Source organism: Panthera uncia, chromosome B4 (assembly GCF_023721935.1).
Source record: "Panthera uncia isolate 11264 chromosome B4, Puncia_PCG_1.0, whole genome shotgun sequence".
Classification (NCBI taxonomy): Eukaryota; Metazoa; Chordata; class Mammalia; order Carnivora; family Felidae; genus Panthera; species Panthera uncia.
In genome coordinates this window covers 34,713,740-34,733,432 of record NC_064809.1, presented here as the reverse complement: position 1 = coordinate 34,733,432, position 19,693 = coordinate 34,713,740, and the positions used below count along the sequence as shown (strand labels likewise).

General features: G+C 45.0%; 1 protein-coding gene across 4 annotated transcripts in view; it reads left to right on the top strand.

The window, feature by feature from the left end:
* Window positions 1-19,693, top strand: part of CACNA1C (calcium voltage-gated channel subunit alpha1 C) — a 658,891-nt gene that overhangs the window by 186,092 nt on the left and 453,106 nt on the right. The gene's annotated exons all lie outside the window — the stretch shown is intronic.

Below are 19,693 nucleotides of genomic sequence, written 5' to 3'. Positions count from 1 at the left end.
ACATTGAGGTGCTGATGGATGTTAGTGAAAGGAATGAAATATTTTCTAAAGTAGGCCATGTTGGCCTCAGCTTTCCCTCCTCTTCCACCCCTCTTTTGGCTATTTTTCTTTCTCCCCCACCTACCCTCCTGACCCCTGGCAGCCCAGAGCCCCCATCTGGAGCCCTCCCCCAGGCTGCCTGTCTCACTCTGTCAGTGGCTCCTGTTCTGAAATTCCCCTCCCTTTGTGAGAAGGTCTCATCAGGCCTGGATTTCCAAAGTGCATATCCCCCCATCCCACCATTTACCATCTTGGGTGTTTTGGCTGGTATGAGACTCCCCCCAGGGATTACATTTGTATTTGAACAACAGGTTACTGGGGATGTAAATCCTAACCCAAATGGAATTATCCTTGAGGGAGTTTCAAGGATTTCGTAAATAATACCAGAGACATAGTTCACAAAACCAGTCTTGGCTGTGTCTCTCCTAACCATGGGAGGTGATGGGGGTGGGAAGAGGAGAGGCATTTCCTTGAAGGCTTGCTGCAGCTTTCTCTCTGATTTGCATGTGGACCAAGAGACCTAACCCCTCCCACGTGTCAAGGAGCAAAGGGGCACAGTGAGAAGGACAGCATTTGTCGCAGACCCACTATGTCCTGCTGGTGCACTGGCAGTGTGCTTTCACGTAGACCATGTCACCTCGCCCTCATAAAAATGCTCGGAGGTAAATATTATTACCCTCCCCTCAGTTTTAAGTATGAGAACACAAAAACTTAGAATTAAGTAATTTGCCCAAGGTCATGTAGAAGAACTAACATTCAAATCCAAGTGATCTCAACAGCAGGCATGTCCATTGTATCACATTATGTTTTCCCTCTCCCCTTGCCCATCACCCCACCACACACATGCACACACATGCACATGCACATGCACATGCACATGCACACACACACACACACCACTTCTCTCAGTTGATTCTAACTGTCCTGTATTTGCCTCCTGTAGTCTTTCCTCCAAGTCACATCCCTACTTACTCATCTGCAGGACCTCCTCTTCATCTTCCATATTCTGCCCCCCTTCTTTTCCAAGCTTCTTTGTCTTCCTTAGCAGCCTCTCCACCAGACTGCCATCTTAGATGTTCCAGACCTTGGCCACCCCTCCCCACTCTGCGTATCATACCAGAAGCCCTAGTGGCCAGCACATTGTCAGGTATCTAGCAAATATTTAGGGAATGCATCCTCTTCCCTTGCTGCGTCTGCCCAGCTCATGTTCCCTTCCTCCACCTCACCAGCTTGTACCAATTGCTCCTTCTCTATTTGCCCTTCTCAGCTGTGCAGTGATTTCCAGAGGCTGGTGAGCAAAACAAGTAGAGAGTGGTCATAAAAGAACCCATGGTGGATGCAGTTAGCGATTGTGTACGTACGGGCAGAAATATTACAAACATTTCTCCTTTTTGCGTTGCCCTTGGCTGCTCTTCGGTGGAAGAAAGCCTTTATCATGCTTCTACTTTACATGGGAATACTTGGTCATTTTCCTCATTTGCCCCCGTAATTAGTTTTTCTGTCTCCTCCACAATAGAAATGAAAGTATTATCATGAGGTGCCGTGAGCCATGCCTGTGTGTTTCCCCTTTTGTCAAATGCAGAGTACTCCAATCCATAACACTATCTTGTTGTCAAGGTGACCCCTTCTGAAAAAGCTTCGGGGTAAGTGTGCGTGCGTGTGTGTGTGTGTGTGTGTGTGTGTGTGTGTGCATGCGTACATAAGCCAGAGAGTGGGTGAGCAGAAGAGAGCACTTGTGTGGGGGAATATATATGTGATCAATCACACAATGTGAGAAGCCTGGAAAAATAGGTCAAAGGAATGACAGGACCCACTGTCTCTGCTGTAATTCTGAGGTTCATCCAGTGTCTTAGAAGATTAATGAGTTGGGTTTTGAGTTGCTTTGTGCTTTCATGGGCTGAGCAGCAGTAGGCAGATCATTTTTAACCCACCTTACCTTTCCTTTTCCCTGTTCAACAGTCCTCTGGGGGAAGAGCATCATCTCTGCCCCTTGTCTGCCCTCCCTTGCTCAAACACACCTAATGGGCAGAATCATTAAAGGGGGGGTGGGGGGGTTGGCAAGATTCCTCCCAACTTGAGTGCATATGCCATGAAAGCAGGGATTTTCGTCTTGTTTTATTCCGTTGTATTTCCAACGTTTTTTTTTTTTTTTTTTTTTTTTTAATTTATTTTTGGGACAGAGAGAGAGCATGAACGGGGGAGAGGCAGAGAGAGAGGGAGACACAGAATCGGAAACAGGCTCCAGGCTCCGAGCCACCAGCCCAGAGCCTGACGCGGGGCTCGAACTCACAGACCGCGAGATCGTGACCTGGCTGAAGTCGGACGCTTAACCGACTGCGCCACCCAGGCGCCCCAGTTCCCTGTTGTATTTCCAATGCCTGGGACACAAGGGGTGTTCACAAAAGTTTTATTGAATGAATGAGTTTGCAAAGTATTTCTTCTAATTTGCAGTCATCGGCATCTCTATTTCCTCTCTACCTGAAGGCAGTATTACCCTGCCCTGTCTGTCCCCTGGGCCCCTGCTGTCACCATCATCACTCAAGATCCTCCCTGCATAATGCAGCCTCATTTCTTGATCCAGACTTCTTCCCAGTCCTCTACTCATCCCTGTTCCCATCCACATACCCTCTTGTTCCCCCTCTGCTTCTTCAGACTTTCTACATGGCCATGCCGTTTCCCCAGCCTCACTTTGCTCTTGGTACAGCCCTGCCTTCTTACCTCATGGGGTTCTCTTTGGCCTTCAGATCAGAGGTTGCAAGCTCAAATGTCTACCCAAGCTAGGCAAGAAATGTATGTAAGTGAAGCAGGCCTGGTACAGGGAGAGGGTTCACATTCCCATAGGTGTATGCTCATCTCCAGCGTTATAGGAAAACATCACACAAGAATAATAATACATAGCTTCTGACACTTGGTCTCCAGGTTGGAGAAACAGTGGGGAATGAAGGGGTCTGTGCCACCTCAAGAATACGTATTTCCTTAAAGGTGCACCTACAGCAGATTAGCACCATGACAGAATATCTGCCCACTGTCATGAGCCCTTCTGGTAATATGGATTTGGGCTGAAACCTAATGTTTCATAAGTGCTGGCTCAAAAAAAATTTTTTTAAACAATTATGTCTGCCAAATAAAACACATTTGTGGTCACAGTGGCCCACTGGCCTCTGGCTTGTGACCTCCACTCCAAAGAGTCTTTCTAGGTCACAGGAAGTGACTTTCCCTTCCCAAGTGCCCCTAGAACTTAGAGACACAGCATCACATGGTAGGAAGACCCCTAGCCAAAGAGTCTGAAGACCTACTCTCTAGTCCTGATGGCCTCAGTTTCCTCATTTGTCAATAGGAACAATAATATTTGATATGTTCAGCTGCTTGGCTTATAATTTTGGAGTGCTTTCATTTGCATGGTTTCATTTGACTCTCAGAAAAACCCTGTGTAGGCTTGAGAAATATTTTTAATTTAATAGGAAATAACTGAAGCTCAGATAGGTTAAATGTGTTACCCAAGGCCATACAGCTTATAAGTGGTAGAGCTGGCCATGGCATTTGGGTCTTTTGTCTCCTGAGGTTTTGTGTTTTGTTTTGTTTTTTAAATCTTGGACAGAATGGTAAGCTGTTAAGTGCTATGTGGATACTTAAGAAGAAGTGAGAAGCTTACTGTTATGTGGGTTATTACTCATATGGTAGATGCCATACATTACCACATAGTTAAGCAGTCATCTGTACAGCATGGTGATTGATCTTGGATTATTTGACACATGGTCATCTTCTCTGACCAGACTGTGAGTACCCAGACACAGGGATGAAATCTAGTACAGAGATGTCTGTGGAGGCGTTTGGTAAGTAATTGCTGATAAACTGAATCAAAGGAAAGTGGTGATGCCATGTGAGAGGGAGCCATACCTTGACACCAAAGCCAGGCTGTGCCTGAGGATTGTCAGGACCTGTGGACCCCGTGATTCTCAATGCTGTGCTCCTAGTCTGCTAGTAGCTGTTGGTCACATGTGCAGTGTAGCATATATGGCAGCTGCTGTCAAGATGGTCACCATCCAAGGCCTCCCAGTTGGGGTATGGGAAGGAATGAAATGGCATGGTGGCATTTTGGAGTACGACCTGGGTTTGATTAATTCTTGGTTGTGGACAGTTTAACTCTCAAGCCTCAGTTTCTTCACCACGAGGCTAACCGCAAAACAAGGATAACAGAGACTACTTCATATGATGGTGAGGAAGGCTAATGAAAGTCACATGTGCTAATACAACTATACAGTGCCTGGCTTCGATCAGTACTCATTGCAGTGTACCGTATGGGGATTCCTTTCGTGTAGCAGGACTGGTAAGGGCACTGCTTATCTGCTTGTGCTGATGCTGGGCACTGAATTCCTCACTGCAGTTGTCAGGTAAGATTCACTCAGTGCAAATAATCCTTCGTAACAGTACCTGGATGAGCCTTGTAACTTGAGATTTTATGAAGACAGTAAAAATAAGTGGAAACTGACTCCGTCTACATAATGGGAAGAGAACTATTTTCAATTTGCTTAATCTTAAAGCCAACTACACACAATTGTGGATATACAGCAGAGTTATGATGAAATCCCAGTTCATCTTTACCAAACCTCCAGTCAAAGGGATTAAGAACATCGTCTCTAGATAGCTCTGAGACGTTCCACCCACCTCTGGATCCATCCCTGCTGTTCTTTGCTAGGATTTCCTTGTCTGTTTCAGGCCTTCGGCCTCCTCGGTCTGAAGTTAGGCACTCACTCCAAGATTCTTTTAGCTGCGGCCTTCATTAATTACTTTGGGAAGGGGACTTTGGCTCCCCAGGATGCTTTGCAGAATGTCAGCTGCCTCCTTTGCTCATGACCACTAGCCTAGGAATGTGGTGTTGACTCTGGTTGCAGCTCTGCTCTCGAACAGAAACATTTAGGGCTGGAGCCTTTATTCTTCACCAGGCAGGAGTGTTTCCTTAGGGGGAAGTCTAGGTGAAAACAGACCTTACCCTTCCATCATTCAGCACGATGCCATGACACTCCTTTGTAAACCACTGGACAGCCAGATCTTTCCAGAACAGCACCCCCCCCCCTCCCGCTAGGTCCCAGCCATCCTTCAGGATTGTGCTGTTTACTTCTCTGTGCTCACTGTGGCTCAGTCAGTACACATTTCCCACTCTGGGGTTTGGCAGAAGGGTATGCAGAATCCTGGTGTGTATGGCTCTGAGAGTATAAGGCCAGCAGTAGGTCGTGTGAGCAACTTACTCCTCCTGAGAGCAGAGCCACCTGCCCACTTTGCTGTGTGCAAGGACTCTCGTTGAGCAGTTCAGAGCCTGGCATTGAACTCCCCCACAGGAATGTGCTGGGGATTATTGGTTAATGCCGGTAAAGCACTTGGGCTATAAATGTCAAGTTTAATGTTAATAAACAGGGGGATTAGGTTCATTTATGCAAAAAGGAACTCGCTTCACAATGGACATGGAAAGGAAGACTTTGCTTTTATCAACAAAAACAAACAGTAAACTGTAAACCCAGATTCATCGAGCCTGAGGCTCTATCTGGTCTCTCACCCTGACATCCCACTGGCTTTCTCTCACTGGCCATAAACTCTGCTTGCTGCTGAGTGGATTACCTAATTGTGTTTGTGTGTTTGATGTCTTTTGAAATGAAAGCATCTCAGGAAAGTGTTGAAAGAAGAGCAAACAAGATAGAGACTGCATGGCCAAGTGGAGAGGCCCATGCCATTTGTGACACCAAGAGGGATTGGTGTTATTATTCCCTGGAATTTGGCATACTTTAAAGGAGGTGCTTCAGTTAATGGTCTTCTATTCTTTCTATTTTGTACATAACAAAACTGAATCATAAGTATTTCAACAAAACTGAAGCATAAGGATGTGCTTTGAGTTCATTCCCTGTAAGGAGCTTCTGAGGTAAGTTTTTCTCAGCTCAGTTCCCCTGAGAAAATCCTTCAGCACACGTGTACTCAGCCATCCATTGTTTAAGTTTTTGCTGACAGGAGAGCAAAGGGAAGAATCCTTACAGAATCCTTGGCCAGGAATTTGCTGGGCACTTTATAAACCTCTCTTTGTCAGGTATGTCATCCCATTTTGCAGACTAGGCAACTGGGGATCAGAGAGGGTGGTCTACAAGATGTCTGAACTTTTGCACTTCTCACTGTGTCTCCTAAATGTAGTGATCACACTGTTCAGTTAGTTTTATTTTTGTTATGTTTCACAGCACCTAGTATAGATCGATAGCCCTTTTTCTGTCATTCTGAAATTTGAAAATCTCTGAAAAATGAATGTTCAGTCATTGTCCATTTGGCAAAACCTCGACCAAACTCATGTGGGGGCAAAGAGACCTAGACTGATGTGAGGGCAGCTATGGTCTTTATTTAACCTGCTCAGAGTGACTATTCATATGATTCATGGCAGAAATATGTTGACCTGTGGGGTTCTTCACCCTGCTGTGGTGTTATATACAGTATATGCACAAATTACCTTTCTAGAACCTGAAACGTTCCGAATTTTGAAATGCACTTGGCCCCAAGAGTCTACAATAAGGGACTATGGTCCTCTATAAAGCTCTGTGCACAGGAAACCCTGGCTGTACACTCTCCATTAGCAGGAAACCCCGGCACATGGACTTTCCTATGCTATGCACCTGTAGCAAGGGGGTCACAGAAGCGAGACAACCTGTTCAGAATCTTCATTAGGCACCTGCCATATAGTAGTGAGAGGAAGGGCTAACAAAGAAAAGAAGACTGTAAATTAAGAAAGGCTGCATCGATTTCCTTCCTTTCCTATAATCCTGTGACTCCTAAAAACTTGCAGCTTCCTTTAATTCATTCTGTTTGTCTTTTGCAGATTTCACCCAAGTATTTCAGAAATAAATCTTATTCTTAAAAATACACTAGGTGGTGGGGGTGGCCTTTTATAACCTTACTTTCTTTACATGGTCATGACACATTTCACAGAGTTTGGAACACCCTTGCATTTTCCCAGGAGGGTCACTCCTGGATTCCCTGCACCCCCCTGCCTTGTCAGTGCAGTAGGGTCTGCTTTTCCCATCAGCCTGATGCTCCCTTTTCCTTGAACTCCATTTTCTGGGTGGATTTAATTAGCTAAATTCGCATGTGCCAAGATGAGATATAACCTGTGTTGGGAAGTCCCTTGGGGATTTCTGGGGTAGGAGAAAGCTCAGTGGTACCATACTGTGATGGAATGTCCCAGGATAACAGGGCAGGGCAGTGTGACTGCAGACTTCATCCTCCTGGCGGGCACGTTGTGCCTGTGGCTGAGCCCCAGGCTTCCTCATACTCCTGGGGAGCAGCCAGAGTGGGATCTGATTTCCTGGTTCTTCCTCAGTTCCCTGCGGACTGTGATAGCAAGATTTTGCAAAGGCACAAAAGAGTCTCTGCTGAAACTTTTAAAGTCTTTAATCACTCATTCTTGTTTCTTCTTAAGCCCCTGGACTTTTGCCAAGCCTCTTTGTCCTTCCTCTGTGAATTCTCTGTCACTTCCACTTACCCTCGTTTCACCTGCTGCTCCTTCTCTTTGTTTCCCAAGGGAGAGGAAGATGACTGGAATTTTAGGAACAAAACAAAAAACAACATGGGAAAAGGATAAAAGTGCTGTGACCACTGCAGAAGGTGGACAGATGGTTGAGAACCTTTGTAGACCTGGAGAAAACAAAAACAAAAACAAAAAACAAAAAACACAACTCTTCTTTCCTCTCCATTCTCAAAAAAAAGTTATTTCTAAAATTGAGCTGGCTTATTGGGTGCCTTTGTTTACTCAGACCTTGTTTTAACTCATAAATTCCATGTGTGTGCGTGCGTGTGTTTCTTTTCGCTAAGGGAAAGATAACACCACAACAACTCAGCTAACCCGGGAGGGTTGGCCCAAATGTTGTAAAGTAACGAGGCAGCTGTTATTCTTTGCTCTGTTTATGCTGTATATTCTCTTAATGTCTTGCTTAGCATGCTGTAGCAAAGTATCGTAGACTGGGTGGCTTAAACAACCACACGTATTTATTTCTTATGGTTCTAGAAGCTGGAAGTCCAAGATCACGGTGCTGGCAGGTTTGGTTCCTGGTGAGGGCTAGATTCCCGGATTATAGGCAGTTTCTGTCTCACTGTGTGCCTGCTCAGCCTTTCCTGGTGTGTGTAGGTGGGCGGAGAAAGAGAAACCTCTGATGTCTCTTCTACTTACAAGGCCACTAATCCCACCATGGGGGTTGACTCCTATGACTTCATCTAAACCCAATTCCCTCCTAGAGCCCCAACTCCAAATACCATCACATGCAGATTAGGGCTCCAACATATGAATTTTGAGGGGACACAAACATTCAATCCATAACACTGAACTTCCACTTCCTGGCTGATGGACTCTTCTTGATAAACACAACCAGTGAGCAGTGCCTCTTCCCTGCTCAACTCCTGACCAGCTAAGCAGAGGAGCAGATGAGTTTGGAGGCCAGAGTTGGAATGCTGGGAAAGTCCAAGAAACATTCCTCTACAGCAGGACCAAGGACCCAAGGGAGCATCCCTTTCCATTATAAAGGAGCTGGGGCCCACTCCTGTGCTCGATTTTCCCATGGTTTTAGCTAGTGAACAAACTCTAAGTGAGATGTTAAGCCCATGGTGCCATAAGAACTGACAGATGATGTATTGCCAAGTGACATCCAGGACAAGCAAGAGATGGCTTCTGGAGAAGGGATGGCTGCAATGGGGAATAAAAGCAAGTCCTCCATTCTGTTTGGGGTTAGGCAGGTGTGGGATCCCAAGGTCAGTGCAGGGCTGCTCATGCTCACTCCAAAACCTCAGTGGATATAAACTCTTGAAGAGAACAACATCCAACTCCACTTTCCTTTTTTTAAACATTAAAATTTTTTTTTAACATTCATGTTTTTGAGAGACAGACAGAGACAGACAGAGACAGATCATGAGTGGTGGAGGGGCAGAGAGAGAGGGAGACACAGGATCTGAAGCAGGCTCCAGGCTCTGAGCTGTCAGCACAGAGCCTGACACAGGGCTTAAACCCTGAACTGTGACGTTATGACCTGAGCCGAAGCTGGATGCTTAACTGACTGAGCCACCCAGGCGCCCCTTTATAAATATTTGTTTAAAATGTATCTATTTTGAGAGAGAGAGAGAGAGAGAGAGAGAGAGAGAGAGAGAGAGAAAATCCCAAGTAGGCTCCACACTATCAGCGAGTAGCCCAACGTCGGGCTTGAACTATAAATTGTGAGATTGTGACCTGAGCCAAAACCAAGAGCTGGATGCTTAACCGACTGAGCCACCCAGATGTCCCCAACTCTACTTTCAAAAGGAGCTTGGAAAGAAATGAACCAAAGAAGGGACCAGATGCAGTTTCCTGGCCATGGTGCCTCACAGTATGAAGGTGAGAGGGGCTGGCTTCAGAGTTGACAACCGTAGGCTCAGTTATGGCTCTGATGTTTGCCAACTCTGGGACCTTGAGCAAATGGCTCAACTCTTGACCTCAGTTTCTCCATCTGTAACATGAGGGTCGTAATAGCACTGGTATCACAGTGCTGTTATGAGGATTGCATGTGGGAAGCACCTGTCACAGTGCCTGGCATATAATAGGCCCTCAGTAAATTTGGGCTATTACTATTGGCACATGTGATTGGCATCTGAGTTTTATTTAGTAGCCATTACACTTTCTTGCTAGTATGCTCAGGAGGCTATCAACAGAGAAGTAAGGAACACAGACTGTGGAACCAGTTTGTGTGTTTGAACTGGTTTTGTTTGAATCCCAGCTCTATCACTTACCAGATGTATGACCTTGAGCAAGTTAATGGACCTCTCTGGGCCTCACCCTTCTCATCTTCAATATGAGTATAAGGTGGTATATACCTCATAGGGTTATGGGGAGTGGATATATGTGAAGCAGGAGTTGGCAAACTATGGCCAACAAGCCAAAACACTACCTGTGTTTGTAAATAAGGTTTTAGTGGCACACAGCCATGCTCATTCATTCATGTATTATGTGTGGCTACTTTTCTGCTACAACAGCAGATATGAGTAGTTGTGACAGAGACCGTCTGACCTACAAATTCTAAAATATTTACTGCCTGGCCCTTTACTGAAAAAGTTTGCTGATCTCTGGTTGTAAAAGGTTTAGACAGTGCCTGGCACAGAGTAAATGCAAGATGAGGGTTTGCTATTGTTACTACTGTTATCCCTTTACAGTTTATGATCACTAGACCCTCCCTAGTGGTACACATAGGTTATGATCATTCCCTTCTTGTAGAGGATCTGGGATGTAGAGGACTCAAGTGACCTACCCAAGGTGGAGCTGGGTCTAAAGTCTAGCTCAGGGCTCACTCTGGCAGTGGCCCTTAGTCAGAGATACTTGCCTTGCCTTTCCTGTGGATTTCTCAAGGACAGGGTCATTGTCTGTCCATCCCTGTTTCTGCTCTTCTCCCCAAGGCCCACACAGTGCATCACACAGACCCTGGCTTCAGGGATGCTGGCTAATTCATGCCTCCTGCCCCCACCTGCCCAGCTCCCAGCACTGAGCTCTCCACATGGGACATCTTTAGCTCTGGGTTGTTCACCTCCCTGACTGCTGAAATTGGGAGGGCTTGGCTTATTACCATGGCAGAAACTCCTCTGCTTATGCACATAATGTGGAATCCAGGAAGAAGACCCACTCCATTTCCGGACCTTTAGTCAGGACCATGGGTGTGACTGATCTCTGGGTGGTTCACTGAGCACTTTTGCATTTGTTATCTCACTTGATCCTCACAGCAAGGGACAAGGTGGGTGATGGTGTGCCCATTAGTCAAGCTGAAAGAGACTGAACCCATACCTAAGAGCATGTGTTAAATGGCTGAGTCAGAAATGGAGTCCTGGTCTTCAGCTCAGTCCAGCTGTTCTCCCTCTCCCAGCCTCCTGGCTTGATCATCGTGGTGGTGCCAACACCATACCCTCGGGCACTCCTTCCACTGTCTAATGACTCACTGTATGATACTTCTTCTTTGGCTGTAATGGAAATTCCATGTGCTTTAGGAGTTTGTTCTGCTCTCAGTGGAGATGAAAAGAAGCTACTCAGAAAAATAACTATTTTTTAATCTTTGGTCTTGATGGTGTCTTCTGCCCAACCAGTCTAGGCTGGCATTTCTATCTTTTTGGGTTTGCTGGAAAAGGGTCCAGCCCACCCACCAAGGTGACTTTTGTAAACTGCAATTACACCTTCCAGTGTGAAGCAGACGGAAGGACAGTTTGTTCTGAGTCAGCTTAGCTCTTCCATAGAATAGTCATGTCACTTTGGAAAGCCCTGAGTTTGGCGCGCGCGCGCGCGCGTGTGTGTGCGTGTGTGTGTGTGTGTGTGTGTGAATACTCCTTTATCATGTAATTTCTGGGGAGTAGAAAACCACTCCTACAAGCTTCTGAAGAGCATAGGAGAAACTGGAGCACACTTACAGTAATTATAAGCTTATGGGGATGAAGGGCAAAAGGAAGTCAAGTTACTAGCAGAAAACATGGTCCATTTGACCTATCTCCTGGGGACTGAAGTTCAGCACAGGAGTGGACAGTTGATGGCTAGTCAGAGCAACACCTAAATTTCAAAAGCAATGATATGAAATGGCTCAGCTGAACCATGTTGAAATCTCCTTCATAATGAAAAGCAGGTGCTATAGGAGAGAACCCACTCCTACAGATTTCCAGCAGAGGTTTCCAAACCAAGGAGGTTGAAGTCGTTCAGCAAGGCCACCAGGAAGCAGCCAGATGTCCTGGTGTTCACCCAAATGGACCTGCCACAGCCCTTGAGTTTCCCCATTACTAACCTTCCAGATTCAGTGGAGACCTTCTAGACACTGTCAGTGCAGTGTAGCCAAACTCAGCCGCAGTCCCCTGTGAATGAATGTACATAACTTCTGGTGGGTAGAACAAGAAATTGCTTTATAACCAAAATGCTCTTTTGGTTGGACAAATAATCAGAAACAGCTGCCCTGCAGCTTTGCAGAGAATGGAATCTTCCTAGCCTCCATGAAGTGAAAACAATTCGGGAACCAGAGCAGAACAAGGGCCAGGATGGGACATGGGGCTTAGAACAGACTTCTGGCACCACCCCTGATTGATCCTACATCACTTCCCTTCTCTGGCCTTTGGTTTCTGTATCTCTCAGACAGGGCTAATGAAACCTGTTTCTTACTGAAACTCCACACCATGAAAATTTATTCTCTTATTGGCAGCAGGCTTAGGCAAAGTGGCCCGCCACATAAAACAGCTTGAATCCTTGAGCATGGTGGATGGAGGTTGTTTAATGACTAAAGCTGTGTAGCCTGCTCCATGTTTGTCTTACCATTAAAATTTTTATTGTTATTTGTGAAGTATCCACTGGAGTTCAGGAAAAGTCTGCACACTACTAAATCGAGTGAGCTCAGCTCCTGCTGCAGTTAAAATGAGTGCTGTAACCCCAATTAATAATGATTTTTTTTCACCAGAGACGGCTGCTTGCATGAATGTATTATCTGCTGGGGAGCCCTTATGGGGCCTGCTCCCAGTGTGTAAATATTCAGTCTGCCTAAAAAAGAAAGTCCAAAAAAGGGCTGGTTTATTCACAGTGGCCTCTATGATCTGGCCACAGTCAAGGGCCTCTTCAAATCATCAGCTCTGATATTATACACAAACATTTGGGTCTACAGGATAATCTGGAAAGAGGATGCAAGAGGGAAGGCAGAGTGCTGAGTGTGAGGTGGGGCGGTGGGGGCAGTGCAGGGCAGGAAAGAGAAAACCAGAAAACTGAGAGCTGAGGTTGGAAGCCATGAAACAGGGCTGAAGGCTCATGCCATGATTCATGGCTTATCCTTATGAACAGCCTCTACTGTACATCAAGAGGCAGGGACAATAGTGATGAGCTTAGAATGTCAAGGTGGCCTCTGTAGGTGGTAGAGGCCTGCTTTGTCCAGATTATTCGGTTCCATTGAGAGCAAATGCCAGATTGGATCAAGGTGTGTGTACATGGACAGCTGTATGTTTTATATACAGACCTGGTGAATCAAGCCCCTTCTGTCTTCTTTATAAGCGTTCTCAGCTATTATTCCTTCCCATTCTCTTTCAGAGATCTTTTTGGTCCTTCCATGGCCTTCTGTGTCATCACTTACAGGATGTCCCTTAGCTTGGATTACACTACTTTTTGCCGTCTCTATACATTCAAACTAACTTGAAAATTTTGACAATGTTCCCCACCCCCCATAGAGGAGAGCACCACTAATTATCTACTCTTTTTGTTACCACAGGCAGGGAGAAGAGGGTTTCTACGCCACAGCCCTGTAGTGAATGGTGTGGGAGGAGCACTTCCCACTTATCCCTTGACTCATGCCCTTGACTCCAGGGGAGGGGAAGTAACTTACCTGATTCATGAGTTTGGCTTAGCCCCTTCTGGGACTCTCTTTTGAATCTACTTGTCCCCAAAGAAGGGCTCACCAAGTTACTGGGGCTGGCTCTGGCCCTGTTGGGAAAGCCTACAATGGTTCCACTTTTTGATTGGGCGAGTAGCTTTAACTCTAAGTGAACTATTGGGCAGCACTTTGTAACCACCCATCTAAGCCACATTCTCCAATTTAGAAGTTGTTTGTAATGAAGCTTTTAGTTTGATTTCAGTCTGTATGTCTCCTATATCGTATTTCTTAATTGGTTCTGAACTTGTAAGAGGGAAGAATGGACAATTAGTTTTTGGCCACCACCCAAAGCCCCAGAATTCCTCCTTGATCGCTGTTTCTAGAAGGCTCTCTGAGCAGCTCTGGGTATAATGGAGGCAAGGCAACATCTGTGGACCGTTTTCTCCCTCAGAGTACTATTTAGAATTATAAGAACCCAAGTCTATGGCTCCTGTTTTTGAGAATGTCTGCCATAGAAATGTTATAATTTACCTCTCTCTTTATCTCTGAAATAATGATACTTTCCTGAGAGCAGGGCATCGAGGAGTAAATGAAATAACACACATTTACACACAATAGGTCATCAGTAAGTACCTGCCCTTCCTTGGTTGCCTGTGTCACAGTTAAATAGTGATTGCTGAGAGAAAGTTCACTCTGATGTCTAAAACATGCCTATCTTGTTACCTTTGAAAGCCATTATTTCTGTCTTATTGAGAGCGATTTATAAGCTTAACATATGATGAGAAAACCTCATACCCCATACACCTGGTTTAGGGGACCATTTGAGAGAAAGAACCTCAAATCCAATAGAGAGAAGAGAAGTGTGCTAAGAAGGAGAAGAAACAGCCAGGGCATCTGGAGAAGGTGGAGGATGGGCCTGAAGGAGTTTGGCTGTTAAAATCATTAAACATGCAGTGATGAGCCTTAAGGTATCCATTGGTGGACCTCATCTGGGCACTCCTGAGTTTGGTTGTGCCTTATTTAAAGCTAAGATCGGAGCACCTGGATGGCTCAGTAGGTTGAGTATCTAACTCTTGGTTTTGACTCAGGTCATGATCTCACGGGTTCATGGGTTTAAGCCCCACATCAGGCTCTGTACGACAGCATGGGGCCTGCTTGGTATTCTCTCTCTTCCTCTCTCTCCACTCTCTCTCACTTGTGCTCTCTTCTTGCTCAAAATAAACTTTTTTTTAAAAGCTAAGATTGACAAGGTCTGAGAAAAGTTGCTAGACATATGCTATGTTAATGTATAGCTTTCTCTCCCACATCTTGGGATGCAAAATCATCTCATTTTTCTGGAACTTTACCATATGTGTCTAGTACTGTGCCCACCACTGTGGAACCCCTAGATAGGCATCCACACTCCAGTTGCTCACAGGCTGGTAGGGAGGAGAATATCAATATGGAAGAGAGTCTTAAAGCAACACAGAACTCTTTTGATCAGCAAGCTTCTTGAGGACATGGCTTGAGTCTTATTTATCTTTGTACCCCCCGATCATCTGGAGCAGCCCTTCTCCTTTGTTTATTTCTTATACAGGGTTTAATTCCCTTTATATTTTAGTTCTGGATATATACTAGGTGACCCTGAATTTTCTAGCTGTATAGGAATGGAGGCACAGGGGCTCAGACAGCCAGCTTCAAGAATGATCTGCTTGCCTATTGCTCTTGTGTCTTTTCCATCTATGCAGCAGTAAACTGACACAGATGTGTGTTGGCTCCTACTCTGTGCTGATGACTGTTCAGGGTCAGAGCTTCTCCTACTGCTCACCTTTTGTCCACTTGATTGTTAACATCTACCTCAGAGGATGAGGGAAAAGGAAAAATCCAATAAAAGTACTCCGTTGTTATGGAGTCAGGGTTGAAGTCAGCTTGTTGACCCATCAGAATTTCAGGGGAAAGGAGAAGATTGATGTTGAAAAAGTTCCTTAGGTGATTCTGAAATGGCCCACTGTCCACTCCCCACCTTAAGAACTGCAGGTTCATTTCCATATATTTTTAATTTTAAAATGTTTATTTATTTATTTTGAGGGATGGGGGAAAGGGCAGAGAGAGATGGAGAGAGAATCCCAAGCATGCTCTGTGGTGTCAGCATAGAGCCTGATGTAGGGCTCGAACTCACATACCATGAGATAATGACCTGAACCAAAATGAAGTGCCAGTCGCTTAACCAACTGAGCCACCCAGGGGCCCCATTTCCAGTTTTAAGAGAAAGATCTTGCATTATCCTTCTCTCCCCTCTTCACTTTGGTTGGTGATTGAGGAATGGTCTCTCTGAGACTCATCCCAAAGATCTTTCAAAAGAAGAGAAACAAAGCTTAGCTTGGTACTTCTTTTCTGAAGAACATATGCTTTGATGCAAAACTCAGGAGCAACAGCCTTGAATTAAAGCAGTCATGACTTCCCATCAACCTCAAGGCGCTTTGGCTGTGGGAAAGCAGTTGCTTGGGATGCAGAGAGCTTGGATGCCCTTCTGGCTTTACAGCTGACCTGCTGTGTGACCTTGGGCAAGTCAGATTTCCTCTCTTTGCCATCTGTAAAACCAGGATAAAGACACTTGCTACCTACTGGTTTTACTGAGGTACTGAGAGCATGTGAGATAACAGAACAGAGTTCTCACAGTTCTGCTTAAGAAACAAAGTCTGGTTATCAGGAAAGCATCATTCCCCAGATGCAGGGAGTTCTGACAATCTGTGCAGGACTTACAGACAGTCCTGAGGTCATCCCAGGGTGTGGAAGGCAGGCTCTCCCTCCAGGCCCAGACCTACTTACCAATGCCCTTGCCTGTGTGCACCAGCAGAGAGGAAGGGATGTCTGAGCTGTCAGGAGGTGGTGGGTACAGATGGTCTCTGGCTGAAAGAGAGGGAAGTGCCAATCAAAGAAGGTCGGCCTCCTCAATTAGAACTCAGAGCAGATGGGTCTGAGGCAGCCAGGAGGGGCACTTCCCAGTTTACAAAGTATGTGATGGTGAGCTGGTGGCCTTCAGAGAACCAGAGAGGTCACCTAGTTCATTTCCTTTCTTTGAGGAAGGGCGTTTTTAGGATAAATCTGACAGATGAGTGTCCTCATTCAACAGATAGTTAATAGCTTTACTGTTAGTGGGGCTGTATGCTAGGCCCTGTGGATATAATATTAAACCAGATAGACCTGATCCTGACCTCACCTCACAGATGTTACAATCACACACACTGCTCCTTGCCACTCGCATAGGAATTGTGGGTGGGACGGGAGGAGGAAAGTCACAAATGCAGATTCCTGGATCCCACCCTAAAACTACTAGATCAGAATATGGGGAGTTGAACCCACAAGCCTATATTTTTAACATGTTTCATAGTTCACCCTTGTGTGTGTTAAAGTTTGGTAACTGTCAAAGCGAAGAGTGATCAGTGACTTGAGCACACCAGTGTCTTAAAAATGAATTATGTATACAGTTGGAATGCTTTTGCTAACTCTAGTCTCCCATGTCTAGGTTGCTAGAAAAGTCCTCCTCCCGCCCCCAATTCTGGTTGTACAGAAGATAACTCCTCAAATCAAATAAACTGAAGGGTTGATTGAGCTTTTATTCCCTGCCTAGCTTCATGCTGTTTGGAAGCAAAATATAAAAGCTATATTCTTGGCCCCTGTGAGCATACAGGGTTCTTGGGCTGATAAAACACACCAGTTACCCAGCCAGAGATGAGGAGTTTAAGGGCCAAGATGCAGAGCAGATGAAGTCCCCAAGCATATATAAATAAAGACATTGTTGGAGGACATGGTTGCAGCCAAATCCTTTCCAGACATCCTCTGATTCCAATCTGATGACCAGAGTAATAACCTATTAATGAAGTTGAAAAAGTGTCCTGGGGAAATTCAAGAGATATAGGTGTAGGGGAATCCTTACTGATGAGAAAGTTCCACCAATGAGGTGTTCTCACGTTTGGGAACCAGAACATTATCTTTTAAAATTCTGAACTTTCCCCCCCCACCATTTAGTTCAGTTCTGTCTTCTTTGGGCACAAGAACATCAATTCTTTTATTAACATTAGCTGAGTAATAGTTGAACCCTGAAATCATAATGGCTTAACACGAAGTTTATTTATCACTCATATAAGCCCCGTCGGCCTCGGGTAGCTCTTCTTGGGTAGCCCTGCTCGGGTAGCCCTGCTCAGGTAGCCCTTATTTATTGAGGGATCAAGTCTTTGCCATCTTTGGCAGGTGTCTTCCAAGGAAGTGGTATCCAGGAGCCAGCCAGCCAGAGGAATGAACAGAGAGGATAATGGTGGCTCTTATGGGCCAGGCCTGGAAGTGGTGACTGTCACTTCCACTGATGTTTCATTGGTCAAAGCTTGGTCATGTGGCCACATCTGTCTGCAAAGGATGCTGGGAAAGGTAGTCGACCTGAGTGCCTGGGCATGGTGAACAGCCAGCTCCACCCTATCATGTCTTCCTAGTGCAGCTCCTTCCTGCAGGCTCTTGGACTATTGTCACTGATCTCTCCTCCTCCACATTCTCTCAGGCTCTCAAGCAGTGAAGTTCACAGCGAGTTATACCTCCCCAATCTTCACACCTCCTTTATACTCATCAGAACTGCACAGAAGTTCTTGATATTGTATATTCTTTATCCTTCCCCCTCATTTCTCCTCTTCCTCCACTTCATTTGGTTGTCCTCTTAAGCTAAACTACCTGAAATCGCTGATGTTGGATAGTTTTTGCCCTACAAAGATGGCATTTTCATATGGTTCAGTCAACATTATACTCTCAGCTTTCTCCTGAGAACCCTAGATCTGCCTTCAGTAAATGCATTCCCAGTCCACAGTGGGCAGAGGTTTCTTTGAGAATTGAGACAAAGGAAAGAGAGAAAAGATGAGGGCAGGGTTTGCATTCAGTGCTGTTACCTGATGTGTTTTGGATCTCCCCTACCTCAACTAAGAGCAATCTCATTTCTTAATAATTTTTTAATAATGACCTCTTAACATGGCGCCTGGGTGGCTCAGTTGGTTAAGCATCTGACTCTTGATTTCAGCTCAGGTCATGATCTCACAGTTCGTGGGTTTGAGCCCCACATTGGGCTCTGCGCTGACAGTGTGGAACCTGCTTGGGATTCCCTCCCTCTCTCTTCCCCCTCCCTCAAAAGAAATAAATAAACATTATTAAAAAATGACCTCTTATTTCTGGTTACATACTGAAAGTTTTCATGTACATCATCTCATTCAGTTGCTTTAAGGAGTTGGCCTCTCAATTAATGAGATATGAGAGGTATATAATAATATCCTTCTTTATATTATACTGCCAGGAAACTTAGGCCAGCATTTACAATTAGTCAGAATAACTGTCCTATGCTTTTGGCTGGTCTACTTGCAAAAAATTACTTATTAATTTTTGGAAATTGTCATTTTCGTCTTTTTTTTAAATGTGAGATTAAAATTCTCTCAAGTCACCTTTTAAAATGGTGTGGGATAAAGCAAGTAATTTTAATTATATCATAAGTCTTTTTAGGAAGACTTTATTATCATAATCTTACATATGTAGAACTGAGGTCCGTAAAAATAAAGCCGTTTTTCAGAGCCCTGCTCAGCATGGTATCTGGAACTGGGTGCCCACCTCTGGTACTCTTTCCGCTCCACAATGCTACCTTGTCCAGATGGCCCATTAGGACTTTAATTGCTTCCCTCCCAATTTCACATGATTCTTATTTTAAGAGACTTGAACGTTTTCTATCCTATTTATTATTATAGATGTATGAGCATTGTCTAATTAAAAAGTCATATTTTTTTATCAATTTGTAGTTAAGTTTGTTACATCAAAATGAATTCTTAAGTTTTCAGAAAGGGAAGAGAGGCCAAAAACCCTTCAAGAAAGTAGATTTGAGAGATGGAGTAATAAAGTGATGTTAAGAATTCAATATAAATTAACTTGTATATGCTTTTAAATTCCAAAAATCGGTGGGGGAGATGAAGTTACACTAGCGAGTGAACATGATTACTAACAATGGCTTTTCCTAACTGGAAGGGTTTTACATGGGCCTGGGGGAAATCAGATAGCTCAGTATTTCCTTCACTTTCTGTTTTTTCTTTTTTTGTGTGGAGGGAAAAGTAATCCAGGGCCATGAAGATGCCAGGAAAAGTAGCTTAAAACTCAAAATGTGGTCATGAGCTAACATCAAAAATCACCTGGGAAACCTAATAGAAATGCATATTCTTGGGCCTTGCCTCAGATAACAGATTGGGAACCACCTGTCCCACCCCCCCCCCCCCCCCCCCCCCCCCCCCCCCCCCCCCCCCCCC